The sequence below is a fragment of the Diceros bicornis genome, chromosome 6, assembly GCF_020826845.1.
Source record: "Diceros bicornis minor isolate mBicDic1 chromosome 6, mDicBic1.mat.cur, whole genome shotgun sequence".
Lineage (NCBI taxonomy): Eukaryota > Metazoa > Chordata > Mammalia > Perissodactyla > Rhinocerotidae > Diceros > Diceros bicornis.
Window position 1 is genome coordinate 27,750,702 of NC_080745.1, and position 6,000 is coordinate 27,756,701.

A 6,000-nucleotide genomic window follows, 5' to 3' on the forward strand; every position below is an offset into this window, starting at 1 on the left:
TGATTCCAGGAGAAGAGGGAGCTCCACAAAGGTCCTGGGCCCTCCAAACATCCTCCAGCACTGGGCGTGGATTTCATTTCTACATTCACCTCCTGCATGCACCAGCTTTTTTTTCTCTGTTCTGCAGTGAATTCCCGAGAAGAACCCCCACTAACCTATTCTGGCTCAATTCTCACTCCTATCATCCCAAACTACCCATCCTTCCCCAAATCATGTGACCAAGGCATCTCCAATCCATCTTGGCCTTCTAGGTACAGCAATCAAGATGGGGCCCACGGATCATCCTTGCCCTGGCTACATAAAGGAATCAAAGGGAACTCCACCTTGGCCTCTCAGCCAGTGCCTTCTCCCACTTATCAGTCTGGAATAATTTTTATCTCACTCTCCCCACTTTTTTTTTTTTTGCCTATCCAAACCCAGCCTTCAAGGTCTAATATTTTAACAACAGGGAAATCTTACTTCCCTGGCCTGGCTCTTTCACTCAACTAACATCTTCTGAGCACCTACATGAGGCAAGGCCCATCCTGGGTGCTGTGAGACCTAGAGATGAGTAAGAAACAGCCCCCACTCTCCAGAGACAAAGAACAGGGCAGAGATAAGAAATGTGGCCATACAAATACTACACAAGGAGAGAGCGTCAGTGCCAAAGGAATGGAGGAGGAGGGCTGCGTGGGCTCAGAGCATGTCTTGTCCCTTCCTGCTGGGAGCAGGCACCTCGGTGGCTCCCATGAGGGCGGTGATTAATAGGCAGAAATGGGGGAAGGAGGGCATTTCAGCATGAGCTAAGACAGAGGGACAGGTCAGAAGGGGAGCAGTTCAACTCAGCCAGATCTTCAGCTGCATGAAGGGAGTGGTAGCTATTATTACTATATTATTATTGTTGATACTCACAGATGATTACTTATGCACCAGGCCCTGCTGTAAGCTTTATGTCTAATGTGAGTGACATCTACCTGGGACACACAGGTATGGTGTACCAGTCACCACCTGTTCTGACTGCTCTTTAGTGTCTGAGCTGTAAAGCTGTTAAATATAGTAACGCACTGAATCCTCACAATAACGCTGGGAGGCAGATATTGTTAGTACCCCCATTGTCAAGATGAGGAAACCAAGGCACAGAGACTGGTAAGAGACGAGAGTAGGGAGGGATGCAGGAGCCCGACGTAGTGAGCACCCGATGCCCAGGGCAACAAACTGCCCTGGCACCTCAGCTGGCCTCTCTTGTCAGGGAACTCCTTGTAGCACAGCGAGTGCCCTGAGGCAAGAGCCCATGTTAATCCTCCTGGAATCCCCAACAATGGACTGAAGCAAGGAAGCAATGAAGGAACATAAGGAAAGCCAGGTACCCGTGAGCAAGGTAACACACCCTGCCTGTCCAGCTCGTGGGCTCAGCCTGGCCCTGGCCTGCAAGCTTTGGTTCCTGTTACGTGGGCAGGGCAGAGGTTCACCCCTCACAGCACCACTCCATGCCCAAGGGCAGCAGAGAGCAAAGCAAAGGCTGGGAGGGAGGGCAGAGTGGCTGGCTACCATGGATACCTAGAGTCTGTCCTAAAATACGCCATCTCCATAGAAAGGTCACTGATTAGAGGGGCAGGGACAGAAACGTCCAGGGCAGACTGTTCCTAGCTTGGGCTAGCTCTAGCTAGCTTAACTCCTCTCCAAAGTGTCTAGATGACAAACTTCACAACTCTCCTTTAAGCCAATATGGATTTCTGCCTTTTTAAGCCTTCAGAGGGTTGGGCTGAGAGCCCAGGGGGAGACAAAAGTCCAAGAATCCTTCCCTGAAATTGTAGTTCAAGGCTGAAGAAGGGGGAAAGGCAGAGACGGTAAACACACAGGTGAACACAGCACCAGGGATGGATCCTGCATTCTCTCAAATAAGGTGCCTTACAAATCAACTCCAACACTAGCAGCTCCCAGGAATTTGCGTCCTCCCAGTTCCAGAGGAAGGTTCCTGAAGGCAGCCTCCTCTATTATCTCTCCTCAGCACAAGCCTTTCCCAGAAGGGCGCGCACACTCTCGAGAACTCAGCTGGGTCGGAGGGCCAGGGGCCACCGGCCACCCCCCACACCAGCCAGTCGCCTTCTGCTCGCTTGTTCACCTGGTCCCAAGCCGGCCCGGGCCGCGCTGGACAATCACGTGGCCGTGGACCCCGGGGCCCGGCCTGCGCACCGCCCACCCCACAGGGAGGGCAGCCCCCGCCGCTGGTCTAGCTAGGCAGCCAGGCCGACGCCCGTCCGGGACCAGCGCGACACCCGTCCCCGCCCCCATGCCGTGCAACCAGGAAGCCGCCGGGAGGGGGCGCGGGGCCGTCCGGGCCTCATCTGCGGGGGTCGCGGCGCCCTGCCGCCGTCCCGTCCCGTGCCCCCGGCCGGCTGGGGACCCTCACTCACCTGGCCACTGGACACGGGGGCTGGGGGCCGCGAGGGACGGACGAGGACGCGGGCGGCAGCGGCTCTCTCTGCGGGCGTTCGGGGTGCGGCGCCTTGGGTCGGCCTCGCGCTCTGTCCCACTCCCGTCCTCGGGGCGCTCGGGGCACTCGGGACGCTCCGGACCCGCGGGCGCCGCAGCCGTCAGAGCGGGGCGGGTGGAGGAGCCCGCTGGCCGGAAAACTCGGCGGGCGCGCCCGCTCTAGGCTCCCCGGGGCGGGGCGGGGCGGGGCTGGCCGTGGCCCCGCCCCCAGGTGAGAGCCGGCCCGGGCCAGTGGGCGGGGACCAGCCTCCGCGAGGCGGGGCAAGGAAGCTGCCCGTCTTCCGGCTCCCGCGGCCGGACGGAGGAGGACGCCGCGGAGCCCATACGCCACCCGCCTCTCGCGACCGGTCCCGCCCTGCACCGCGCTAGGGGGAGGAATTCCCCAAGCCCTTTCCGTCCCCTGTACCATTGTTAGTGACTCTTTAAGGTAAAGAAAACTTGCTGCATTAAAAAAAGTCACACAGTGTGGAAATGGGGGTGGGGGTGGGAAGAGTAGCTTTACAGTAGAGAAACCGGACAAACCACCTCAGCCAGGTGATCAAGGTCAACGTGGAATGATAAATCCACAGTGATAGTGTGTCCCCCGTTGTGGTCGTCCTCCCAAGAATACATAATTCCCGTCTGATCGTGAGAAAAACATGAGAGAAATCCCAGTTGAGGGGTATTCTGCAAAATTCCTGACCAGTACTCCTCAAAACTGTCAAGGTCATCAAAAACGAGGAAAATCTGAGACACATACTGTCACAGCCAAGAGAAGCCGAAGGAGATATAAAAATTAAATGTAACGCGGTATCCTGGTGAAAGGACATTAGGTAAAAACTAAGGAAATCTGAATAAAGTATGGATATTAGTTAATAATAATGCATCAGTATTGGCTCATTCATTGTAGCAAAAGCACCATGCTGATATAAGATGTTAATAACAGCAGAAACCAGGGTTTATGAGAACTCTGATTCGCAATTGTTCTGTAAATCTAAAACTATTCTAAAAAATAAAGTTTATTTTTTAAAAAAAGGTCATTCACGTAATATATGAATATATGGTAGTTATAAAAATATATGAATATATGGTAGTTATAAAAGATTTTTTTAAAACTGAGACTGACTTCACTTCCCTAACCCACTTTTAGGTGTGCCCTTCCAGATCTTTCTCTCTACAACACACTCTGTTTGTTGTGTATAGTATATCCATGTAGATGTATTGTTTACAAAACAGTGTTGCAGTTATTTTCCTGCAGTGTGATTTTTTTACTCACTGTATCTTGGAGAGCCTTTACATGCAAGCGCACCTGGATCAACTTTTGTTCTTCCTAATGACGTGGTCGAAACCTTGTTTATGACTTGTTTTACAATTTCCAATTCTTTCCATGAGACTTCTTTCAGTCTCGTCGCATTACTCAATCGCCTCTGGCTAGGAGCGAAGAAATTTACCTTCAGGGAGGCAATCAATGACTTTACTCTCCTGCCTATGTGTTCCTTGAGGCATATTGTACCTTGGAATGCAAGGACACATCTCCTTCATCCGCCCCCATACCCTAATCTTTGAGGCTAACCAGACCACCTAATACTTTCTCTTTTGACATTTCTATAGAATACTAAAAATAGCTAAACTGGTATATAATGGCCCCATACAGGTACTTCCATGCAGCAGCTCTCTACTGCCCATGGGTCCTGTCCCCACGCTGAACACAAAATAGAGGTGCACGAACCACCGAGCGGCTGGTGTCTGAAAATTCTTTTTCGACTCGAGACTCAGCGGCCCCACATCACTAACTAATGCACAGTATGCGCCGTCGTGCGCGTCGCCATTCTTTATTACCTAGTCCTTACTGAAGGACATTTGGATCGTGGCCTGTTTGGGGCTGTTAAAAACAACGCTGCTGGTCTTATTGGCATTTTAACAGGGCACGAAGCGGGAAGGACTGGACGCGGTAGGCCGAAAAGGAGGCTCTTGCCTCGGCTCTGCCCCGGCAGGGGGGCGGGTGCCTGACAGAAGCCGTGCCCTGGGGCAGCCCGGCCGCAGTCTCACTACAACGCTGGGGACCCAGTCATCGTCCGCGGCCTCTCCAACATGCCCCCTCCCTCAAGGCGCGGCTCGTTTTCGGGCCTGGACCGCATTTTTTGGAGATGAGTGGACGAGTGAGGGGAGACTCAGGCCGGAGGCTCCAGAGCGACTCGGAGGAAACGCTCCCCGGAGCAGAAGAGGAGCGGAGGGTCTGAGGCCCCGGGAGACTCTCCCAGGGTTGGTTATTACTCTGGGGGGGGGGGCGCCCGGGGCGGCGCAGGAGCGGGCGGGACTCGGGGCGCGGGCGTGAAGCCCCCAGCGAACCGGCGGCGTTCCGAGGGAGCTTCTCTTTCCCGTCGCGCTCTCTGGGCGGGGGCACTCGTCCTGGAAGGTCACCTGGCACGCACCCAGTCCCCCCCTTCCTGGTCACTCTGCGCCCTCGCCCTCCGCCGCCGCGAAGGCGAGCTTCTTTGAATGGCGCACTTTCCTCCTGACTGAGCGAATGCTTCTTTAAATATCACGTTAAAAAATAATAAATCATTTAGGGTGGAATTCCTTCTGTATGTAGCACACACTTTCCTGCTTCAGAACTGAGCTCTTCAAGGCCCAAACGATAAATAGCTACCACTGTGCTCACCTTTTCGTGATTTTCAACCATTTGTTTTCAACAAACCCGTGTTGATCCCCAACTCGGTGGAAACACCATGTGGGGGAAAAGACGCTAGATTTGGTGTTCAAACACCTGGGTTCCGTTCCCATTCTGCCATTTGGAAGTGATGCGTTCTCCCAGCCTCGGTTTTCTCGCCTATAAAATCTTCAAAATGATCTATAAAAATATGTAAAATAACTCCTGCTTCATTCTTCTCAGAGCTGATACAAACATCAAATGAAGGAAGGGAAAGTTAAGTGCTTTGTAACTTGGTGAGGTGCCGTAGAGCTCTGAGTAGTGTTACCGCACAAAATTGGGGTTCTCTCTGCCCATGCGCATAAACAAGCCAATTCGTTACGGCATCAGCCTTTGGCTGGCGGGGGGTGGGGGGGCTGAATCAGCTTTTATTCTGCAAGACTCATCTGCACTGAGACACGGGGCCTGTGCCCTCAGGTCTGTCTCCCTATTCAGGATTTGGGTGAACTTGAACAGGTTAGAGAGAACAGGCTAGCACGTGGAAATGCTGGTGGGACAGGTTTTGATTGGTGGGCTTTAAGCATTTATGGTAAGGTTTTAAACATTTATGACACGGTTCTAAACATTTATGATGGGGTTCTAAACATTTTGATGAGGTGGGGAAGGAACTTTAACACCGGATCTTCCTGAATGAGGGACCCCTCACTTCCAATAAAAGTCCAAATTTCAAGTTCTGCTCATGTCCTGGTCCTTGGATTCCTGGGGAGGAGAATCTTTGGTTCTGAGGTCGCTTCAGTTCACGATTTCTTCTTTTGCGCACGCCCTGACTGCATGACTTTGCAGTTTTTCTGAAAGACAATTCTTAATCACTCTGTTGATAAGAGATGGGGTCAGTTGAA

General features: G+C 52.7%; 1 protein-coding gene across 1 annotated transcript in view; it reads right to left on the reverse strand.

Annotated features, from left to right (window-relative positions):
• The window catches only part of ANXA11 (annexin A11), a 42,916-nt gene extending 40,316 nt beyond the window's left edge, over positions 1-2,600 (reverse strand). Inside the window, exon 1 of the mRNA XM_058543093.1 lies at positions 2,394-2,600. The gene's annotated coding sequence lies outside the window, so the exon portion shown is untranslated. The remainder of the gene's footprint in view (positions 1-2,393) is intronic.
• Between the last annotated feature and the right edge of the window lie 3,400 nt (positions 2,601-6,000).